Raw genomic sequence first — 25,779 nt, 5'->3', positions numbered from 1 at the left:
AATTATACAGAATGTAGTCTTTTGTGAATGACATTTTTTTTCTCTGCATATATTTTTTTAAAACTCATCATTATTTTTCAGAATCAATGATTCATTCATTTTTTTGCCAAAAACCATTTCATTGAATAGATTACTACAATATATTTATCCGTTCACCTTTAGTGAATATTTGAGTTGTTTCCAGTTGGTGAAATGTTATTAATAATTGTGATAAATATTCATGCACAAGTATTTGTGTAGATAAGGTGCTTGTTTGCCATCAAACATTCCTTTGGATATTAATCTTTTATGTTATTTTACTTCTTATTGGTATGTTATTATGTAAGTGTTCTTTATATATTCAAGATAAAATTCCTTTTCAGATATATATATATATATATATATATATTCACATATGTGGCATGTTTTCACTTTCTTAATGTCTTTTAGAAAGAAAAGACGTTTTAAAATGTCTTCAGAAAATACACACACACATGCATGTATGCAGTCTATTTCTAGAATTCCTGTATGAATTCTGAATGCCAATAATATATTCTTTTGATCAGTATAGGTTGATAGCTAGCCTTAAAATACGAGTGTAAATACACCAACCTAGTCCTTTTTCAAAATTGATTTAATCATCTTAAATTCATTGCATTCTCATAGAAATTTTAGAATCAGCTTGAAGCATTTACAAAAATATCTTGTTAGAATTTTTGAGATTGTGTTAAATATATAGATCAATTTGGAGAGAATGAATATGTTAGTAACTGTAGATGATGCAAACTCTGAGCTGAGAGAATGATAGATCTTTCCATTTGTTTATGTCTTTTATGTTTCTCCCAGCAATATTTCATAATTTTCAGTATACAGATATTATGAGCTATATTGTGTTTCCCCAAAATTCATGTATTGAAACCCTCATCCCTAGTATCTTAGAATGTCATTGTATTTGGAGTCAGGGCCTTTAAAGAAGTAATTAAGTTAAAATGAGTGGGCCCTAGTCCAATGTCTGGTGTTCTTATAAGATTAGGACTCCAAACGATGCCTGGATAGTTCAGTGGTTAAGTGCCTGCCTTCGGCCCAGGGCATGATCCTGGAGTCCTGGGATCAAGTCCCACAACGGGCTCCCTGCCTAGGGCCTGCTTCTCTCTCTGCCTATGTCTCTGCCTCTCTCTCTCTCTCTCTGTCTCTCATGAATAAATAAAATCTTAAAAAAAAAAAAAAAGATTAGGACACAGAGAGCAAAGGTCCCACCACGTGAGCACACAATGAGAAGGCAGCCATCAGCAAACCAAGGAGAGGGCTGACCTACCACTTGACCCCAAATGCTTGAAATCAAAAGACACATCACCCAGGCTAACCAGACCTGAGAACCCACAGCTGATCAATAAATTTGAGAGAGAAATAAATGGTGCCTTGTTGTATGTCAGTAAGTTTTGGGGGATCTTTTTATATAATAAATATTAATTGATATAATTTAGATTGAAAACAGAAATAACAAGAATTATAATAAACTTTAATCAAATTGTAAAGTTCACAAACAATTATGTACTGATAAATTTGAAGGCATAGATAGAATGGAAACATTCCCAGAAAATATAGAGTGTGAAAATGTAATAAAAGAAAATACAAAACTTTAAAAGACCTATGATGAGTAAATAAATATAAATCAACCCAGGGCAAGATGATTATAAATACGAGCTCTATGAAATTTTCAAATAAATTTGTTCCAGGAAGTATAAACATCAGGAAACTCAAGTTTTCATTTGATACAGTAAGTATAATCTTGGCACTATACCAAAGATTGTACTAGGGAAAAAATATTGATTTTATTTATTAATATAAATGGCAAAAATCCAAATATAATTTTTTAAAAAAATTTTACATTGTGATCAGGTAGGATTTTTCCCAAGAACTGAAAAAATAGTTTTATAAATTGTTTATATAAAAATGGTTATATATGATTTTATATGTCTATATCACTAATGTAATTATATCAATACCCTAAAAAGGGGAAAATTATATCATGGTTTCAATATTTGTAAAAAATGTATCTGAAAAATTTCAAAATGTAAGTAAGATTAAAATTCTAAAAACACTAGGAGGAGAATAAAATTTCCTCCTATAGAAAAACTAAATTAAGAGGGTTACAGACACTTAAGACACTTAACAGACATTTAAGGTCAGAAATAAAACATGGATTGCTACTGTCATTTTTGCTGTCCTTTATGGTATTGGATGTTCTGTTTAATACTTTAAGTAAAGAGAAATGTAAATGATTACATTAGTTTGCTGGGGCTGCCATAAGGAATTACCACCAGGACAGCGGCTTAAACAACAGAAACTAGAAACTTACTGTCTCACAGTTCTGGAAGCTGGAAGGTAGTTTCTTCCGAGGGCAGTGAGGGAGAAACTATCCCATTTTCCTGCCCAGCTTCTGGTGAATCACTGGCAGTTGTTGGCATTTTTGGCTTGTAGAAATATCACCCTTCTGCCTTTATCACCCTTCATAGTGTTAACTGTGTGTCTCCAAATGTCCCCTTTTTCCAAGAACAGCAGTCAGTTTGGATTAGGGCCTAATGACCCCCACTTTAACTAATTACATCTGAAAAGACCCCATTTCCAAATAAGGTCAGATTCTGAGATGCTGAGGGTTAAGACTTGAACATAGACTTTTGCGGGGGAGGGGGTGTCACAGTTTAACCTATAACAATGCTATAAATTTGGAAAGTATCATTCACTTTAATGCACATTAAAGGCAAGAGAGAAATAACAGACTTATAAATAAATAAAAGATTTCTGTATGTTTTCCAAATTTGATGATAATATCTAGGTACCAAAGTTTGACACGTGAATATAAGACATTGCTTGATCTGGGAGGTACAGCCCAGGGAAGCAAACATGATGAGAAATGCAAGTGGCGCAAGAAATAATGTAAATCATTGCTTTTGAGTTATTGCTTCATAAGAACTAACAAAAAGAGCATTTCCTCATTGGATGAATGAGTCTGTTCACATGGAGGAATTTTGTAGAAACTTTGCAACTGGAAGTATGTCTTGAAGCATCTACATACGAGATAAAAGAGATGGAATTTTCTTCCTGGTTGCCTCACATCTGAAGTATCCTGTTGATCAGTGTTTAGCCATTGGTAGCAAAATTTCTCACAGTTCTGATTTGCTTTTCTGGCAAAACAGCTCTTTTACATAATAAAATAAGATGCTAGTGAGAGATATTATTCCTTGAGCTGCAGTGATAATAGGTGAAGAAATAATACCTTAAGTATTAGTAAAGCAACCTTGGCTAGCTAGAAGATTTATCTACTGTATTATAAATTGCTTCTTAAGTTACCGTTTTTTCCCTTTACCTGGTAACATTAGCAGAGCACTAGAAATTGTGCAACCACTAATCTTTTCTGTAAACCATATTGCCCAAATGAATGTGGAAAAATAGTGAGCATCTCATTCAAATAGGGATTTCTAAATATACCAATATATTCCTGAAGCTACATCCTATTGTTATGCTATACATAATCTTTCTGCTTCTTTAAATATTCATATCTAGGGATAGAGATTTTAAAAGGAGGGATTGATGTATCCTGCATCATTCATTAGATACTTTTAGTGTGGGCATTATTTTGAAAATGTCTAACCACCATTCCTTTAACCTTTAATCTGCTGCCATCCTAATATCCCATCTGTTATCATCTTGGAATTATTACCTAAAATAAAACAAACTGAAATAATGAAATAATGAAATAGTGTGCATGCTTTGAGTCAGATCTATTGCCAAAAGCAGTAGTCCAAAGGGATCAGTCCCTTTAGTTCTTTGTTTGCCCGAAAACATAAAGATACAAGATAAAGCTGTGTTTCAATTAAATATCAAACAAAATCAAAGTCATTAGATTAGTGTAGACCACACAGGGTTCTTATGAAGAAACTTTGAAAAGTGTGTCATGATAAATCCCCTAAAATATATTGACTTTGCCAGCGTTAGTCCACATGGCAGATCTTCCATTCTGCAACCAGCCTATTTCATGTAGAGATTAACCCAGTGATCCTACACTTGAAAGAGAATGCTCTAGGACTTAATTTATATTCAAGCCTCACTGTTCTTTGGGGAAAGGCTGGGTAATCCATACAAATTGCCAAGTGATGAAACCGAGAGCAGAAATGGAAATGACAAAACTGTCACTGAGTTAGCTACCTTTAGAAATAAAACTTAAAAAAAAAAAAAAGAAATAAAACTTAATAGAAACTGGTTAAAATATGTTACTGTTGACTCCTTATAAATCATGACTTAAAAGAATACATCATTCTCATGATAACATGGAAATTTTTGGCTATTAAATTAATATTTTCTGGTCATAGTCACTGACTTTAAGGCTGCCTAATATTTAATGTTTATAATTAGGTTATACATTTATTTTAAAACTGCAAAGTTTATGTTTAAAATATCATATGGGGTGGGGGCACCTGGGTGGCCTAGTTAGTTAAATGTCTGCCTTCAGCTCAGGTCATGATCCCAGGATCCTGGGATTGAGCTTTGCTTTGGGCTCCCTGCTCAGTGGGAAACCTGCTTCTCCCTCTCCCTATACTGCTCCCCCTGCTTGTTCTCTCTCTGTCTCTGTCTCTCTCTCTGTGTACCAAATAAATAAAATCTTAAAAAAAAAAATCACATAGGGAAAAATTCTTCTTAATAAAACAATGAAAAACCAGTAACAATATATCACTGCAATGTGAAATTTATGATTTCATTAATTGAAACTTCCTTTGTGATGGGTCTATATACCATAGTTATATGGTATCTATTTAATATACATAATACGTAGATACAGATAAACAACATCTGATTTTATAAAATGATAACTTTTATATAAAGTTGAAATTATATGAATTACATAAATGAAAAAACAGTTGAATATTGAAAAATCTTGGCATATGAATAGATTAGTATAACTCCAAATATATAGTATGTAAACACAATGATTTTATACTTCTTTTTTTTCTAGAGTATCTCTTTTTTTTAAGATTTTATTCATTTATTCATAAGAAACACAGAGAGAGAGAGGCAGAGACACAGGCAGAGGGAGAAGCAGGCTCCATGCAGGGAGCCCAACGTGGGACTCAATCCAGGGTCTCCAGGATTACACCCCAGGCCAAAGGTGGCGTTAAACCACTGGGCCACCAGGGCTGCCCTCTAGAGTATCACTTTCTATGTGACATATACATCCAATGATAAAAATCTCTTATTAAACAATTTTAGAAACATATTTTATCATTCATAACTACTGAGAAAGCATGTGCCAGGTATATGTGAATGTCATAGGATGATAGAAAGATATTCCATTCAACAAATTTAAAATATAGTGGCATAGAAAGATTTACACACAGTGATCTACAAGGTCAGATAATTGGTATCAGGAAGATATAAACAAGGTACTAACAGTAATGGTGAGTGGAATTCCAGGCAGAGGGAATGCTGCACAGAAAAAAAAGTAAGTAATTCCTACGTCCTAGATTCAAGAGTGTCTGGAGACTAGAGTGTGAGTTTGTGTTGGTGTCTGTGTATAGGTAAATAAGCTCATCTGTGTTTATGGAAGTGGAGTTGTAATGAGCTTAGATTTTAAAAAATTTAATTGAAGTTATGGGACTTTCTATAAACCAGTTCCTACAAAAAGCACACCAAGTTGCCACCTCCATTACTTCTGTGAGTTTACAAAACCACATTGAACAGTGGATGCTAAAGTTCCTCTAGTTTCTCAGAAGCTGTAACTGAGCAATCCATCCAAAGGTGTCATAAGTAATTTGTGTACAGACAAGAGACAAACAGAGTAGAACAATAGGTCCCTCTTTTTTGTTCTGTAAATCTATTTAAGTCATCTGTCTCTATGTGTTAGGGCCACGTCCAAAGCTTCTCATGTTTACCAATTGACAGACATTCAGACAGTTGTTAAGGGGAATTAGATGAAATAAGGCTGTGCTATTTGAAATAGAAAACTAGATAACTTTCTTTATATGTCTATTGTGATATAAAATTCTAAAAACTAAATTTCTTAAATAGCAACTATTTATATGGTTACTGATAGAATTAATTTAGTATATTACAGGATTTATAGGATTTAAGTTTGCTTGTTTTTGATTTAGGAAATATGGATTAAAAACACTTAAGTTTATAGAAAATTAGTTTGAAATTAGTTTTTGTGGTTTTTTCATGTTTTATGTTTTCATTTAAATTCTAGTTAGTTATTGGTTTCAGGAATAGAATTTAGTGATTCATCTCTTACATATAGCAGCACCCAGTGCTCATCACAAATGCCCTCCTTAAAACCCATCACCCATTTAGCCCACCTCCCAACCCCCTCCCCTCCAGCAACCCTATTTGTTTTCTCTAGTTAATAGTTTGCCTTCATCTTTCTCTTCTTTGTTCTCTTCCTTCCCCTGTGTTCATCTATTTTGTTTCTTAAATTCCACATATGAATGAAATTGTGATATTTGTCTTTCTCTGCCTTATTTCACTTAGCATAATACACTCTAGCTCCACCCATGTCATTGCACATGACAAGACTTCATTCCATTGTGTATATGTACATCACTTCTTCCTTATCCATTCATAAGTTGATGGACATTTGGGCTCTTTCCCTAATTTGGCCATTAATACTGCTGCTATAAACATTGGGATGCATGTGCCCCTTTTGAATCACTATTTTTGTATCCTTTGGGTAAATACCTAGTAGTACAATTGCTGGGTCATAGGGTAGTTCTATTTTTATCTTTCTGAGGAACCTCCATACTGTTTTCCAGAGTGGCTACACCAGTTTTCATTCCCACAACAGTGTGAGAGGGTTCCCCTTTCTCCACATCTTTGCCAACATCTATTGTTTCTTACATTGTTAAATTTAGCCATTTTGACAGTTGTGAGGTGGTACATAATTGTGATTTTGATTTGTGTTTCCAGGGGATCCCTGGGTGGCGCAGCGGTTTGGCGCCTGCCTTTGGCCCAGGGAGCGATCCTGGAGACCCAGGATCGAGTCCCACATCGGGCTCCCGGTGCATGGAGCCTGCTTCTCCCTCTGCCTGTGTCTCTGCCTCTCTCTCTCTCTCTGTAACTATCATAAATAAATAAAAATTAAAAAAAAATTGATTTGTGTTTCCCTGATGATGAGTGATGTTGAGCATCTTTTCATGTGTCTGTTAGACATCTGTATGTGTACTTTGGAAAAATGTCTGTTCATGTCTTCTGCCCATTTCTTAACTGATTATTTACTTTTTAGCTGTTGAATTTGAGAAGTTCCTTATAGATTTTGGATACTAACCCTTTATCAGACATGTCATTTGCAAATACCTTCTCCCCATCTGTAGATTTCTTTTTAGTTTTGTTGACTGTTTCTTTCACTGTGCAGAAGCTTTTTATGTTGTTGAGATTCCAGGAGCTCAGTTTTGCTTTTGTTTCCCTTGCCTCCAGAGATATGTCTAGCAAGAAGTTGCTGCAGCTGATGTCAGAGAGGTTGCTGCCTGTCTTCTCTAGGGTTTTGATGGTTTCCTCTCTCATATTTAGGTCTTCCACCCATTTTGAATTTACTTTTGTGTATGGCACCAGAAAGTGGTCCAGTTTTATTCTTCTGCATGTTGCTGTCCAGTTTTCCTAACAGAAATTGTTGAAGAGGCTGTCTTTTTCTCATTGGATATTGTTACCATATAGTTGTGGGTTCATTTCTGGGTTCCCTATCATGTTCCATTGATCTGTGTGTCGTTTTTGTGCCAGTACCATACTGTCTTGAGGACTACAACTTTGTAATATAGCTTGAAGTTTGAAATTGTAATACCTCCAGCTTTGTTTTTCTTTCTCAAGATTGCTTTGGCTATTCGGAGTATTTTGTGGTTCCATACAAAGTTTAGGTGTGTTGGTTCTAGCTTTGTGAAAATGCTGGTGGTATTTGATAGGGATTGCACAAATGTGTAGATTGTTTTAGGGGTAGTGTAGAAATTTTAACACTATTTGTTTTTCCATTCCAAGAGCATGGAATGTTTTTCCATTTTTTTTGGTGTCATCTTTGATATCTTTCATAAATGTTCTATAACTTTTAGAGTACAGATCTTTTACCCCTTTGGTTAGGTTTATTCCTAGATATCTTAATGGTTTTTGGTGCAATTTTAAATGGGAATCAGAATTCTCCAAGGCGTCACCTCATTCCTACTGAAGAAAGTGATAAAAGTATAATGTTTTATTCCTTTTCTGACATTATACTCTTTCAGTCCTGCCTTACTGAATTTTTAGATAGACTTTTCTTGTCAAACATTTACTGGCTATATTTTATAATCTCCTAATTATATGATTTTGCTTGAGAGAATTAGAACTATTTAAAAATGTAATACAATTTTAAATTAATAGATTAGTTATAACTTCAAGCTTTGTATATTTTTTATCTATATTTATACTTTATGACCTACTGTATAGTGTGCATACAAAACATCCTTGCTATTACTTGTGTTGCTTACAAAAATAAGCAGTTTAGTTATAAATCAATGTTTCTCTGTTTCGGATTCTGAGCACCTGTCTTTGTATCTTATAGTAAGAACTATAGCTATACTCATTAGGATCTCCAACTTTTGACACAAGAGTGGTTCATTTATTTATGAAAAATATTTTAAAAAATATTTTGGCCGCTTATTGTGAACTAGACACTGTTTGGACTAATGGAGAGCTAGAGAGATATGAGGCATGCAATAGCTCTGTTCTCATAGAATATATATTGTGTTAAGTGGAAGAAATTGATTTGCCTTATGTTCTTCCTACAGTATGTTGGTATGTTTGGGGGGGAGGGCAAAAGTCTACACACAGAAAGAGAGAGGGAGGGAATTAATATTCAATTTCTTCAGGTTGTTTCATTCATTAATATTTCAACAGCACATTTTGGAATATGTAATAAATTCTAGAGCATATTTTAAACTACTGTTTTCTTGCTTTGTTTGCAGCATGTGCCTTTCTCAATCTGTATTGTAGTTATCTTGTCATACCTCAACGGCGATGCTCTATTGCTCTGAGGGAGGACTGTGTCCATGTTCTTGGGTCCCTAAGATTCTTTCACATTGACATCAGTTTAGTTGTCCTTAAAAAGTCATTGCTTTCCCATTGCCCTTCAACATTATTAACATTCACTTACCTTCAAAAAAGTCTCTTTCAATTGGCTTATATGTTGTCATTCTTCTCAAAATGATATTTAGACTCTCAAAACTCTCTTCTTAGCTTCCAGTAGTGTGGAACTAAGACTTATTGATCTTCAGATTGGAATCTTGTCCAATATAATTTGTGTTTATTCACTGAAAAATGAAATTAAAATCAATCACTCTGGAAAATTAATATTGGAGTTCCCAGACATACAACTATAGAAAGGTTTGAAACACATACATTTCTGAAATCATCTCACTAAAACCATGAAATAATGTATAACCCTACTATGCTTAAAAGAAAAAAAATTAGCCCTTTACATTTCTCAAAATAGATATTGAATATTTTAAGCAGAACTATCAAAAGTGTATTAGTGAAATTTATAACTTTTCATGTTTAAAAAGAAATTCAGATAGTTTAGTTTATGCAATATTATATGTATATTATATTAAAGTAAAATTATAAGTTATATATGCCATATATACAGTGTAATATAATAATACATATTGATGTATAAGGAACCTAATTGTTAAAGCTAAGATTTACTGTTTATAAAAAAACTCAAGCAACCAGTGTGCCCATCACTCTCTGATATTATCTCTAAATGTAATTAAAGGTCAGAAGGTATGCAGATTAATTGATTTACTTGTTATTTTATGTATTTCTGTCTTTCCAACATCACATTTAAGATTTTACCAGGACAAAAACCTTCACAGATTTAGTCACAATTTAATGCGCTGTACTTAACATGTTGTCTGAGTTCACAAAAGGAGCTCAATAGACATTCAGTCAATGAATTGTAAAATGAATACTTTTATTATGTTTGTAAAATAAAATGTAGCCAATACAAATCCTGAGCATTTATATAAAATATGAAAAGAAAGCAAATATAGGTACATAGTATTACATTAATAGTTTTATTGAGAATTCCTTGTGCAAATACTTTTCTGAAAAAAACTCAGAATACAAAATGTTTAAATGCAGCATTTGATTAGAAGCAGACAGTCATTTCAGAGTCTCACAGAGATGTCTTTTCTAAAGTCATGACATATAAACAAATGGGAAATAAGCCTCTGGTGCTATTTGTGTGTAAAGTGAAGGAACAAATTGGACACTGAGACAAATGTGAGGCATGGGCAAAAGAGGCAAAAGAGAGAGTAGTTTACGTGTCTGTCAATCTGTGGGGGGCATTAGGAAAATTAACAAGATGATAAATTTGCTTGCTTACTCCATCCTTAATGTCATTTATAGTTAAATTCAATTTTTATTATTTTACCATAGAAGTTCTTGTTTGACCAGAAAGGGGGGGGGAGGTAAATTACTAAAAAAACCCTCTAGATTCGAAAGTTATTTATACATATCATTGAATACATATTCATTGTATTCATATTTATACAATACAATTGTATACAATATGTATACATTGTATACATATTTATACATATTCGAAAGTTATTTATACATATCATTGAAGAGCAAAACTATCTAAGGACAAGAATTTTTACCAGTTATGTTCCTGAAAAAACAAATGATCATGATGTTTTGCCCTCTAAGTCATTAGTAAACTAATAGTGACTGAAGACATGTTTCTTTTTTTATTCACTATGGATTAAGCTGTTGATTGAAATAGAGGCAGAGAATATCATCAATTAAATTACTAAGTAAATATACCTTTTCATGAACCGGATACAATTTAATTTTGAACACTGAATGAAGAAGAGTTTTATGTTTCCAAATGGTGATCTTTACTCATCATTAAAAAAATAAGTAGGTATTCCATCTTTGACATCAGCTTATTAAATATCAGTGAGTTAGTCATTTGTACATGAAGATGCTAATGCCACACAAAAAAGACCTAGCAAAGGTAAGAATTTAATAAGAGTTTAACCTAATCTTGAAATTCCTGAATAGAGCAAGAAGAGCAAGCATGTACTAGGGACTTCAATCCATAGTAATGAATTATTTGACATTCAAGAATCCATTGAATTCATGGCTAGTCATTTTCATGGCTAGTTTAATAGTTTTCTTTGAACTATATGCCTGTTTTTTAAGGATTTACAAAACCCAGAATTATCCAAAAAATTAGAAAATACTTTATTTAAAAGTAGGTTATAATCTAAATAATGCTTTCAGAAGAAAAAAAAAAAACTTTACTCCTCTGAAGTAAAAACTTCTGCAACTTGTAGCAGAGATCTAAAATTTCATTAAGCTGGAATATTTTTCCCCCTCAATTTAAAGTGTTAACTCTGCATCAAGATAAAACACCAATATGGGATAGCTGTATTTGAAAATCTAAAGGAAGATTTGATTGAAAATAACGAGTCAGGAGCCTTCACAGGTGAATGAGAATGATTTCCCAGATTGTGTAGAGCTAGAAGAGAGGAAGCCAAGAACAGAAAGGTTAGGGACCTTAGTATGGAATGACCAGGATGAACTGAATCAGTCATGTTAAATTACTGACAAAATTCTTTCATATGTGGAGAGAGGGGAGAGGGGATAGACAAAATGGGTGAAGGGGAGTAGGAGATACAGACTTCCACTTATGGAATGAATAAGTCATGCGGGTAGAAGGTACAGCATAGAGAATATGGTCAAAGATATAATAATAGTGTTGTATGGTGACAGATAGTAGCTATACTTGTGGTGAGCATAGCATAAGGTATAGAGAAGTTGAAATGCTGTGTTGTACATTTGAAACTAATGTAACATTGTGTAAACTCTACTTCAGTTTTTTTTTTTAAAGTGTCAAAGACTCAGAAAAAAACAAAATCGTATATACATTTGGTCAAATCACAATTCCATCCTCAAAAATATTTTATATAAAGATGAATGCTGATATTAAATACATATTTATGATTTGTAATGATAATATTAGGAATATTTTTGTGCATGTACAGAAACAACAAACACTTCAAAGTATTCCTCTTATAAAAATTAATAAACACATTAATATGATTTATGCATTGCATGAGAACTAATACAATTATTTTGCTCTATGTAATATTTCACCATCTTCTTAACATCTATTGAAGTCTTTTGTAAATAATCAAATAATATAAAATATAACTCAGAGAAGCATTTATAATCTACAATATGTATAAAAATTATATATGAAAAGTAATGATTAAAATGGAATGTAAGTGATACATATGCAATGCATATTTAATTTTTTCTAAATATTAAAATTGCTTATTACTCCATAATCACCATTTTCTAGAGGAAATGTTTTTACAATTCAATAAAATTTCATTAAATGGAGGAAGTATGTAATTTGTCATTATTCAAATGAGAAATTTCAATTAAAGCCTAAAGTCAGTATTTAAATCTATTTTAAAAAATCTATTTTAGCTTTAGTAAGAGTTAGTAGCCTGATGTTGCTGACTCATTATGTATTTGGCTATAACTTAAAATGTATGCCCTTCAATTATGTATCTTGCACCTGGAGTATATAGGTTTCCCCCAGATCTGGTTTAGGTCATTTTGAGGAGCACTTTTCTTTGGTGATTGTGATTATTCACCAAATATTTTTTAATTCTTCTTCCTTCTATTTACATGTTAGACTTGCATTTTCTGGCTTTCTCATAGATTATTGTAACTATGTGATTAATAATGGTTAACGAGAATGTTACTTCCAGACTGAACATTTAATTACTTTTTTGAGTCTTTCTAAAACATCTTTGCCATGGCAACTAGCAATGTTTAAGGCTGTGCCTACTCCATCATCCTGAGAGAATTCTCTTTCTATCTTTGATAAGTATAGTGTGACCAAGAAATAAATTTTTATTATGGTAAGCCACTAAGATTTTGCAATTTTTTTTGTTACAATAGCATAATTCAGCCTATCCTTACTGATGTAGAAATCGGTACCTGGATCAGAGATGCTACTGTAACAATCAATTACAGATGATTTGGCAAGCAAAGCAAAAACTATAATTAAAGGGTTGGAGAATGGAATTTGTAATGCAGTGGAAAAACATTGGGTAAACTTTTGCCTGCAATGGTGTTAAAACAAATGTACCTAAGGAGTTATATTCCAAAAGGAGAGGTCAGAATATAAGCAATCTGTTCATTACTATTGTCTGTATTTACAAAACACTACAAGGAAGAGATGAACAAAGAACAATGAAAAGAAATAGAGGGTCTAGAGATTGGGAGAGTAGGTGAGTTAGAATAGGCAACTGCCACTCATCTCTAATGTAAATAGTGTACAATATAAAATACAAGATTTTGAGCAACAAAGTCTGCTTAGCACTTATCCTTTTGCATGGTTGAAATCAGAAGTATAGTAGTTACACTCACTCATATACTCATTGCCAAGATAAATGTAATTTATCACCTGTTTTTCTTAATATCAATTAAAGTAATCATCACTGTGTATGTGCATGACTTTTCTTCTGAAAACTGGCAAGCCCAACACAATGTAAAGTTTTCAAGTTATAGAGAAACGTGTATCTGAACAAATAACAAACGAAAATACTCTGTGAAATTGTTATTACATGGATCTTGGTAGAAGGTAGAATAAGGAGGCTAAGTTTGTGGAATGCACCCCAAGAAATGATAATTTTTGTGACTTAAAACAACCCTCTGCTCAACTTTCTGGATATGGAGCCATACCCAGAATTTATGTAAAGACTATCATCTCTTTCTGACTTCCTGGACTCTGGGTTAGTGTAGGAACTAGATGAACTCCTTGAAAGCAGTGAGGGAGGTAACACATTTTTAGGGTGGGAAGGAGGGTGAGTTTTTGAAAGATAGAAAGGAGGATTAGTAGTTCATTGCTGCAGTTTGCCAAATATCTCTATTCCCCTCCCCTTTTGGGTGAAATGGTGGGATTTTGTTTCTGGTTTTGCTTATGTTTGAATGGGAATATTTGAATAGTTCTGGCCTGTGAATTATATATGAGCATAAGTGATGCATGACATTCCCATGCTAGGCATTTACTTGGCTATTCAAAACCTCAGGAATAACATTTTCTCTGGAATGGCATACAAAATTTGATTGAAGCTTCTCTATCAACCTAGAGAACTAGGTTGGCTGATTAGGGGACTGTCCCTTCTCTACCCATAACTGACTTATAATACACATGTAGCACAAGGAAGAAATATACTTTTGTTGTTTTGTTGAGATTTGGAAGTATTTATGACTGACAATGATCAAGCCTTTGGTAACTGACACAGGGAAGTATGTAAGTTTGGTGAATTCTCCATTCTCAGTGGAGTCAACCTCTCAAAGGCCCACCTAAACCATGAAAATTAAGGCTGCGTGTAGTATGACACAATTTCAGTATGTCCTGTATTATTGAAGAGGAAATGGGTGAGGATACCAGGTTTCCTTATGTTGTGTTCCCAAATGTGGTTTGGTGGCTTATTATGGCTGGTATTACTATGAAGGAAAGTTTTAGTAAACTACAGAATTTATGAACTGGGAAAACCAGGATCCTCATAGTATTTGTGACAGAATTAGATTCTGACCAATAACCTCCTGGTTTAGTCATTATGACTTGTCATTTATAAGTTGAGGCTTCTCATTTTATGATTAAAGAGGTTGAGTTACTTTCTTCCCTAAGTATTTAGTAGATTACAGAGTATAATCTTAGGACTGTCAAACACCTACGTAAGATTAACTATAGATCTAAAAGTACACCAACCAGGTAGTCTTTAATAAGATCTTTAATAAAAACTTTTAAGTCATAGAATAAATTTAAGTGCAAGAAAAATGTTCCAAACCTATAGGTATATCTACTAGAAAAGTTTCCTATGTCTCAAGTATAATTTAGGAATTCTAGTAGATTAAAAAAAAATCCTCAGACTAACAGGAAATTATAGAAGTTTGGCCAAATTAAACAACATTCTTACTCTTGGTATGACCTTTTTTTGCAACACATTTAAAAATAAAATAAGATTAAAAAGGAAAACAAATCTGAGTCTGATTAGAAAAGTCACCTATTTCAATTTCACTCTTCACCCTACTTAAGGGATAATTTGATAAGAAGTTGCAATTGCAGAGTGAGACGGATAGGATGCTGGATCATTTTGGAACATTTTGAAAGAGCAGAATATCAGTTTGTTTTTTTCTGCCATTTTTGCTTGAGGAAACATCATTTCTTGTTAGGTCATTGTCCATAGTGCTGGGCCAGTTTAGGCTAATGATGTTCACTCCCAACTGGGCCGTCATTACTACAACAATCCTGGGAGAGGAAGTGGATAACAAGTACTCTTAAGCTGAAGAATTTTTAACCTCCTTTCAATAATAGTTTCTATAAACTCCTACATGTTTTACATAGCATAACAATATGATTCATGAATTTGACAGGAATTCACAAAATTACAAAATCATTATTTTAAACTAAATTTTAGGGCAATAGAATAAAACTGTTAGCTAACCCCAATGTTATCCCATGTTTACATGAACAAATCAGATTTTGCCAAATAAAAGAAGAAATGTGAAAGGGTCAGGAGGTTTTTCTGTGTAGTGTTTGGTGGAAGCTCTAATGATGGCAGTTACTCAAGAGCAATTTCTGCAAGGAAGGAGATTACTTGTATACACTACCAAGATTTCTGTTTGTTAGGTTTTCCAGATAAATAAATAAATAAAATCATCCTTCCAGGCTATAAAAGGATAAAATTCAAAGCAGAAATGATAAAGGCACACTGCTTGTATTCAGAACCAGCAATAATTCAGGTGGGGAGAAAAAAATGAGTTTTGGTACCTGAAAATAACTTAAAACTCTGAAGAACAAATATTGCACATGTGGAACTTACTTAAATTTTAACAACAAAAACAAAGTAAAAACATTGGTAGGAGAAACAGTCAGCAAGATTGTCTCTAGAGTCATGATTCCTCTTTAGAAAAACAAAAGTACTTGGTTTAGCATTGAAATAATTTGGCTTTTAACACAAAGATGAAATATAACCTTTGATTTCCAGATCTCCTAACTACCTGGGTAAGAAATTAATGTATTGCATTATCTGAGAAAATTCTTCTGAAGTGTATTCTACTGAATAGAGTGACATTTTATGATTTATTTTGATTCTTTGATTAAAAATAGGCATGTGTGATCTTATGGATTTTATCTTATTTATGTTATTCAGCTTAACATATCAGATACTGATAAAATACCAATTGATAAATTATCTGGGATACTTATTTTTTATACTTAATTTCTCCAAGAAATAATTCTTTACAAATATGTAAAGAACTAAATTTATAGTCTTTGTGGGCAAAGACTATATTTACCTGTTTTTATTGGGCTGATCAAGGTTGTATGTGTTCAGGACAATAGCCTGTCAGGTATACATGTTAGGGTCTCTCTGGGGCTAAACTTGCCAGAATGTTTATCCAATAATTAAAAAATACTTTCAGCTACATTAAATCATTCTTTTTAATTTTATTTGAAGGCCTTCTCCTAATTTGTAAATTTAAGTATACTATTATATTTTTGGGAGTTCAGAAACAGAATTAAGGTATGTCAATTAACTTATCCATTCAAAAATTGCTTATTGAGACTAGGGCACCATGCCAGCTAGGAAAATCATTCTCAACAAGAAAGACATGGAGCCTGGATTCCAGGAAAATCATTATCAAGAAAGACATAGACCTTACAGTCTGATTGAGGAAATACACAATTGCAATCATCATCATCATCATCATCTTCATCATCATCATCACCATCACCATCATCACACAAATTTATATTTAATTGTGATAAGGTACTGGGAGGCATATGAAAGGAAATTTCCACGTTAAATATTTCTTTAAGAGAAATTTTGTTTATGCTGGAAATCTGACTGTGGACTTTTTTGATTAAAAAAAATGTGGAGTATACCAGGAAAAGAAACCATCATGTTTTTGGAAATGAAATAAATCATGACAGTGTTGTAGAAAACTCTGCTTACCTTATTAGTAAATGGGGAGAAAAAGAAGTGGTATTTAAAATTTGTAAATAGGTACTCCAAAGAAATTCAGAATGCTATCCTTTCATGCTGGGAATGAGAAAATTTGCATGAGAAAAATAATTACTTACTAAGCATTAGGTATCTTTCTACCCCATCTCAACCCAGGAAGTATCAAGAGCTAATGGACTCATTTCTCTTTCAGAACAGGCTGCTTATGACCATGTAGATGTCTTCAACTGGTGGGGAAAATAAACAAACAAAGATTTAATTCCAAGTTTCTACTTAGATGTATATATTCTAAGTAGAACTGTGAGTGTAGGTGTGCATGTGTGTGCATGCACACACATGTGTACAGGCACACAACACATATGCACATGTCCACACATGCAGGTTTGGGGAAACAGAAGCCTCTATGTCTTAGATGCTGCCTTTTTCTCTTCCACATTACATAGAAACACAGGCAGAAGAAAGCTGAAGGTGGGGATTTCCTCTATATGAGAGTTAAATTTCTCATCCTGACATTAAAAAAAAAAAATCAAATTTTGACTACTTTATAATAAACCTCCTTGTTTTTTTTTCTTCTTTCTTCTGCTATAACATGATGATTCCCTATGCTAGGATAGAATACAATAGCCTCAATTCAAATTTTTTTGGTTCACTATCTATTTATAATAACCACAAATTTGATATGGGATTTAAAGATGTACATCACAATAGACTTCTCTTTTACATCTAGACTCAGTGGAGATCTGCATCTCAATTATCTTAAATGGGACTTTAAACTTAGGTATTTTAGCTAAGTCCATATTCACTTGAAATAACCATTTCCTCAATCAATTTATATTGCTTATTTTCTCCATACATTTGAATCCCCACTAGATTATAAACTAATTTGTATGTTTACTTTGCTCTGCTCTTTGCATATGTTAGATGCTCAATGAATAATTTCTAAACATTCCCAAATGTAACTCAGTTGTACAATTCTTTCCCATGTAAGACCACACTATTACTCAGGTTTCATACTCTTACTCAGGTTTCATTCAAGGGTATTCTTTATGTGTGTTTAGGGAAATATGCTATATATAGATCTCAGCATTAATTATATTTATATAGAAGAATCTATTCATGTAAATAATGGATAAAGGTTTACTCCCAGTTTCCTTTTTCTCTACAATGGTTATTCTCATAAAAAAAAAAAAAAAAAAAAAAAAAGACTTGAAAAAGTAGAGAAGCAGTGAGGTTAAATGTAACAATAATGAGATTCCATATGCACAAGTTGACTTGTTAAGATTTTTTAAAAAATTTTTTGACTTGTTAAGATTTTAAAGACTGATTGTTAGGTATTACCAAAAAGACAGAGAATTTTATGATGCATGGCTTCATTAGTCCTTTATGTGACATGTTGAATGTTAGATTTGTAGTGACCAAAATGTTTCTAATAGTACATCCAATATTTGAGAAAAAGTCAATTCATTAGGTCAACTATTCAATCCAGTTACTTCTATACGTGATTATAAGACTTTAAATAAAATTGAACAAAAAGTCATCTTCCCATAGAGTTCTCAAAAAACTGTCCAAAGTCTCAGTATTTGAACTGGGTGCTAAAAAAATAATGAAGCATCTTGATAGGGATTGCATTAAATGTGTAGATTGCTTTGGGTAGTATAGACATTTTAACAATATTTTTCTAATCCATTAGCATAGAATGACTTTTCATTTCTTTGTGTCATCTTCATTTCTTTCTTCAGTGTTTTATAGTTTTCAGAGTACAGGTCTTTGACTTCTTTGATTAGATTTATTCCTAGGTCAACCTATGTTTTTTTGGTGCAGGTGGAAATGAGATTGATTCCTTAATTTTTCTTTCTGCTGCTTCATTATTGGTGTATAGAAATGCAACAGATTTCTGTACATTGATTTTGTATTTGGCAACTTTACTGAATTTGTTTATCAGTTTTAGCAATTTTTGGCTGTAATCTTTCAGGTTTTCCATGTACAATATCATGTCATCTGCAAATATTGAAAGTTTGGCTTTTCCCTTGACAATTTAGATGCCTCCTATTTCTTTTCGTTGTCCAATTGCTGTAGCTAGACTTTCTATTGCTATGTTAAATAGCAGTGGTAAGAGTAGACATCCCTGTCTTGTTCCTGACCAGAGAGGAAAGGTTCTCAGTTTGTCCCCATTGCAGATATTAGCTGTGGGTTTTCATATATGACCTTTATGATGTTGAGGTATGTTCCCTCTATCTCTACTTTTTTGAGGGTTTTTATCATGAATGGATGCTGTGCCTTGTCAAATGATTTTTTTTTTGGCATCTATTGAAAAGATCATATGGTTCTTATTCTCTCTCATTAATGTGATATATCACATTGATTGATTTGTAAATATTGGACAATGCTTGCAGCCCAGGAATAAATCTCACTTGATTGTGGTGAATGATTCCTCTAATGCACTATTTAATTTGATTTATAGTATTTTATTGAGAATTTTTACGTCTGTGTTCATCAGGAATATTGGCTTATAGTTCTTTTTAATAGAGTCTTTGTCTGGTTTTGGTATCAGGGCAATGCTGGCCTCATAGAATGGAATTTGAAGTTTTCCTTCCCTTTCTATTTTTTGGAATAGTTTAAAAATAATAGATATTAACTCTTCTTCAGATGTTTGGTAGAATTTGCCTGTGAAGTGATTAATTCTGAACTTTTGTTTGTTGCAATCCCTGGCAAAACACCAAAAAGATTTTTCATAGAGCAACAGCAAACAATCCTAAAATTTGTGTGGAATCACAAAAGATTTAAAATCACCAAAGCAATAATGAAAAAGAAAAACAAAGCTGAAGACAGCACAACTCTGGACTTGAAGTTATGTTACAAAGCTGTAGTGATCAAGACAGTATGGTACTGGCAAAACAATAGAACAGAATAGAAAACCCAGAGATAAACCCACAATTATATGGCCAATTAATCTTCAATAAATCAGAAAGGAATATCCAGTGGGAAAAAAGTCTCTTTAACAAATGGTATTGAGAAAACTGAATAGCAGTACAAAAAAGAATGAAACTGGACCAGTTTTTTGTACCATACCTAAAAAAAAGTCAAAATGGATGAAAGACCTAAATGTGAGACTTGAAACCATAAAAATCCTAGAGGAGAGCACAGGCAGTAACTTTATTGAAATAAGCCATACTGACTTCTTTCTAGACATGTCTCCCAAGTCTAGGGAAACAAAGGTAAAAATGAACTATCAGTACTTCATCAACATAAAAAGCTTCTGCACAATGAAGGAAACAGTCAACAAAACTACAAGGAAATCTACAGATGGGGAGAAGGTATTTTCAAGTGACATATCTGATAAAAGGTTAGTATCCAAAATCTATAAAGAACTTTCAAACTAAACACCCCAAAAAATAATCAGTTAAGAAATGGGCAAAAGACATGAACAGACATTTTTCCAAAGAACACATACAGATGTCTAACAGACACATGAAGAGATGCTCAACATCACTCATCATCAGGGAAACACAAATCAAAATCACAATTATGTACCACATCACAACTGTCAAAATGGCTAAATTTAACAATGTAAGAAACAACAGATGTTGGCAAAGATGTGGAGAAAGGGGAACCCTCTCACATTGTTGTGGGAATGAAAACTGGTGTAGCCACTCTGGAAAACAGTATGGAGGTTCCTCAAAAAGTCAAAAATAGAGCTACTCTACAACCCAGCAAGTGCACTACTAGGTATTTACCCAAAGGATACAAAAATAGTGATTCAAAAGGGGCACATGCATCCCAATGTTTATAGCAGCAGTATTAACAATAGCCAAATTATGGAAAGAGCCCAAATGTCCATTGACTGATGAATGGTTAAAGTAGTAGTATATGTATACAATGGAATATTACTCAGCCATCAAAAAGAAAGAAATCTTGCCATTTGCAGTGATGTGAATGAAGCTAGTATTATGCTAAGTGAAACAAGTCAGTCAGAGAAAGACAAATATATGATTTCACTCATGTGGAATTTAAGAAACAAAACAGATGGACAAGGGGGAAAGGGGAAGAAAAAAAGAGAAGGAGGCAAATCATAAGAGACTTTTAACTATACAGAACAAATTGAAAGTTGCTGGAGGAGAGGTGGGTGGGGGATGGGCTAAACGAGTAATGGGTGTTAAGGAGGGCATGTGTGATATGTATGGAGTGTTGATATAGAAGTGATGAATTTCTAAATTCTACTCCCAAAACCAAATTTATATTACATGTTAACTCACCAGAGTTTAAATAAAAAACCTGAAAAAAATAAAAAATGAAAATAAATAAATAAAAACCCTGAAACAACAAAAAATATTATATTTTAATAGTATTTTTAGAACAAATATGCTAACAGAAGAATAATTTATATTAAAAAAAGAATATATTTATATAAAACTCAGTACAGGGGGGGATCCCTGGGTGGCTCAGCAGTTTAGCACCACCCCAACGCCTGATCCTGGAGACCGGGATCGAGTCCCCACATCAGGCTCCCTGCATGGAGCCTGCTTCTCCCTCTGACTGTGTCTCTGCCAATCTCTGTCTCTCTGTGTCTCTCATACAAAATAAATAAATAAAATAAATAATAAATAAATAAAATCTAAAAAAAAAAATAAAACCAGACACAGTGTAAACAAATTGTCAAGCTGACTGCATTGTTCAAAAGAAGATGAAAATCTGGGCTCAGTGGTCTGCTTGCCTGCCACAATGTATATAAACCCAGCCCTATGACTGGCTACATGCCTCATAGCTTTGGACAAGTTCTTCTGCTTCAACTTCCTCATCTCTAAAATCAAAATGGTGTTTACATTAAGCTACAGGGGTTTGGTAAAAATTAATGAATTAATATGTGAGAAGTTCTTGGAGCTGTGCCTGGAATATTCCAAGAAGTCAATAAATGTTTGTTATGAAGATGATGGTGGGTATGATGATGATGAAGATCTTTAGAAACATTAAAGTGTGGAGGAAACATTCTTTTGTTCATTTAAACTCTATAGTCAAATAATTTTCTGTGATACATTTCACTCTATAATTAGAACTTACGGTTTTGCACTTGCATTCTCCTTCTATTAGCCAGTACTAATCTCATTCCATTTCTGATATCTCTCTGGGTGGGCCACTGTTTTTGTAAAAAACACCATGTGTCTTGTCTCCCCTTAAAGTTCAAGCTCATAGAAACTGGGATCTCTTTATTTCTTTTGTAAACATGAATCCTATTATATACCTAGTAGGTACTTAATGAACAATCAAAAAAAAAATAACCCCACTATTTGTGACTACTTAGTCATTCTAGGTCATCTTAGGTAATGAAATGGATGCAAACAAATGATCTTACATATTTTAAATACCATGACTTAACATAAGTACACATAGCATAACCTGCCTGAGTTTCATATATCTTGACAAATCGAGTCAACTGATACTTATTTTAAAATACTACAAATTACAAGCCCTCAGTGAACAAAATTTCAGAAATGTTCATTTTGATTGGGCACAAGAAAGAAAGGGCATAACTTAGAAATGAAATCTGTAGTTGAGGTTAATCGTGACTTATGAGGAAATATTTCATAAGTAAATGTCTATTTCATACTATTTTATCTATTCTGGATGTGGAAGCTGTGAGTTTTAAGTCCAACAAAGCAAACAAACCACCACCACCACCACCACCAACAACAACAACAACAAAAACATCAACCAAAGAAAAGAGAAAGAGATATTTCTTGAAAGAAAAAAATCTGGACCACTTTGGCTTCAAACATTTCATTGCTCATTTATTTGATTATTGGCCTAAACTTAAGTAAAATTTCAAATAAAATAGCTTTTCTTCATATCAGTTTTTGGGCTACAAATGAGGACACAAAGTAATAAATATTCGGGGAGTTTTGCCCTCAAATCTATCATTTTTCTAGTGTCTGTTGCACACAAAGTTTATAGCCACGTGTCCAACTGTATTTCAATATTTTCAGTCAAGAAATCTTGAAATTTATATTTAATTCATTTACTTAATCATTTATTGATTCTGTATCAAAGCTTTACTCCACATAAGACTTGAAAGTGGAACTAAAATCTATTTTCTTAATTGGACCTTCAGTACCTATCTTAGTAGAAAGGGATCCTGGATACATATGCTGAATCAATCAATTAAACGATAAAAGATGTTATGTAATATCTTCATTGTAATTAGGAAACAACTGAAGACCTTGCACATTACCTTGTTAAAGGTAATTTAAATGAAATTACCTGATTAGTATTGAAAAGCAAAAAGTTCATCAGAATTTAGGCACAGATGATCTTAATTTTCAAATTTGTTCATCAGACTCTGACTCTGGATTGATTAGGCATCTTCTTGTGCACACACACACACACACACACATACACACACCCTTCTTTCCAGGCATACATAACAAGAACATCCATGCCTAATTTATTTATAATATGATATTTGAGAATTGAAGTACTTGGCTTCATATTCCAGGTGTGACATTTCCATCACTGTAGAATCCTGAGCTCATTTTTTTGTTTTTGCTTTTTTTTTAGTTTTTAATTTTTAAATTTTTAATTTAAAAAAATACTTTATTTGAGATAGAGTAAGAATAAGAGAGAGAGAGAGAGAGAGAGAAAACATGAGTGCATGAGCAAGGGGGCAGAGGGAGAGAGAGCTCTCCACTGCGCAAGGAACCCAATGCAGGATTGTATCCCAGGACACGAGGATCATGACCTGAGCCAAAGGCAGATGCTTAACCATCTGAGCCGCCCAGGTGACATGCCTTCCCCTTTTTAAATCTAATGTTTCATTTAAATATCTGTAAAAGTGTCAATAATAATGATGTCCTTCTCATGGAATTATCTAAAGGATTGAGTGGAATGATCCAACTTGAAAGGGCCAGTATCATGTTTGACAAATAGTGGTTATTCAGTAAATGATAGCTGCTATTAATATTGTGGCTATTATGATTGTTCTACATACAGTAAAAATGTCCTTACTAGCTTCCAAAGTTAGACAACCCTAAATCTCATCTGCTAAATCTCAAATAATATCATGGGGCAAGAGTTCCCTGAGTCAAGAATACTCAGTATGTTTTCCTTGAATCAGCAATAGCTGTAGTTTATCATGGTTCAGAAACCTGTGGCTTAGTAGTCAACAACCAGTCACAATACCTTCAATATATGATCATGTAGAAACAGCAACAACAACAACAAAACAGAGACAGGCAGGATAATTGCAGTATTAAACACCATTTGGAGGTGAATAGAAGATACACAACATGCAAATTTCAGTGTTGAACTGCATATGTCCTATTTATCTGGACTGCGATATCAAAAATTCTCTGCCCTAGCTGGCCAGGACATGAATTCTGCATTCTGTATATGTTTATCTCTCTTTCTGTTCTCTGAAAGGATCTATTTTGATAAGTTTATCTATGGCCAGATCTCAGAGAAGTGAGGTGGGGTCCTTAAAGCTTTATCAGAACTCTTCTTATTCTTGTCTATTTAAGAACTGGGGATTTGCTTAGGGCTGGGCAATGCCCACGTTGCCAGATTAAGGTATCTCTGGAAGTATGACTCCCTTAAAACTCAGTTCGATTCCACTCATTCCAATTGTTGGAAACTCCACAAACTACAAGCAGGAACCTCACATCTTTGTTACAGTCCTTGTTCTCGAATCTCCTTTGCCTTACAGGGACATAGCCACATCAGCTTATTTTGTATTTTTTATTAAGTATTTTCACATTATAGCTTTTTATATCTTTTAACTTTTAGTTTAACTACTTTCTTATATTTAATATGGACTTACTTTAGACAGTATATAGTGAGATCTTTTTTTTCTTTTTTTTTAAAAGTTCTATTTATTTATTCACGAGACACACAGAGAGAGAGGCAGAAACACAGGCAGAGGGAGAAGCAGGCTCCATGCAGGCAACCTGATGTGGGACTGGATCCCATGATCTGGGATCTCGCCCTGAGCTGAAGGCAGCCGCTCAACCACTGAGCCACCCAGGTGCCCTGGTATCTTCATTTTTTGAATCAATTTTTTCAATCTCTACTTCCAAATTGAAATTTTTATACACCCTAATCTAATGATTGATTTGGTTGGATTTAATTCTACATCTAGCTAAATATGGTTATTTTCCTATTTATTTTTAGTGTTTTTCTATTCCTTTCTTGCCTTCATTGGGACTATTTTTATGCTTCCATTTTATTTCAACCATTGCTTATAAGTTACAACTTCTTTTTTACTTGTTTGTTTACTTGTTAATTTCGTTTTATTTTGTTTTTGATGGTTGCTTCAGAATCTATAGTGTGCATAATGAACTTATCACATCTACTTTTAAATGATATTATATTGCTTCAGTTATAGTGGAAGGACTTATTATAACACTGTAATTTCATTCCTACCTCCCATTCTTCATGCTATTTTTCTTATATATTTTATTTCCACATATGCCATATGCCCCCAAATACACTCTATTGTCAGTACTTTATCCAGTCAGTTCTCTTTTAGAGAGATTTTAAACTGAGAAAAATATATGTATCACATATTTATCAGTTCCAGTATTATTCACTACATTTAGAACCAAAATTCTGGTATCATTTTTCTTCTTCTAACATCTTCAATGTTTTATAGTGTTGATTTGCTAGTGATAAATTCTGTCAGTGTTTGATTATCTGAAAAGGTCTTTATTTCTCCTTCCTAAAAAATATTGACTTATAAATG

General features: G+C 33.1%; 2 long non-coding RNA genes across 11 annotated transcripts in view; one reads left to right on the top strand and one right to left on the bottom strand.

Annotated features, from left to right (window-relative positions):
- Positions 1 to 25,779, top strand: part of LOC112640757 (uncharacterized) — a 79,234-nt gene that overhangs the window by 21,178 nt on the left and 32,277 nt on the right. The window lies entirely within an intron of this gene.
- The window catches only part of LOC112640758 (uncharacterized), a 56,378-nt gene that overhangs the window by 5,930 nt on the left and 24,669 nt on the right, over positions 1 to 25,779 (bottom strand). For 4 of the 5 annotated variants that reach the window (XR_003124190.2, XR_003124191.2, XR_003124193.2 and 1 more), the window contains 2 exons: positions 17,171 to 17,278; positions 9,143 to 9,299 (listed from right to left, as the gene is read on the bottom strand). This is a non-coding gene — a long non-coding RNA (uncharacterized LOC112640758). Of the gene's footprint in view, positions 1 to 9,142; positions 9,300 to 15,089; positions 15,335 to 17,170; positions 17,279 to 25,779 lie in introns of all 5 variants that reach the window. The other variant, XR_004816751.2, reaches the window with a different exon arrangement.

Source organism: Canis lupus, chromosome 6, assembly GCF_003254725.2.
Source record: "Canis lupus dingo isolate Sandy chromosome 6, ASM325472v2, whole genome shotgun sequence".
NCBI lineage: Eukaryota > Metazoa > Chordata > Mammalia > Carnivora > Canidae > Canis > Canis lupus.
Note: the sequence above shows the minus strand (reverse complement) of the source record. Positions and strands in the feature narration are given on the sequence as shown.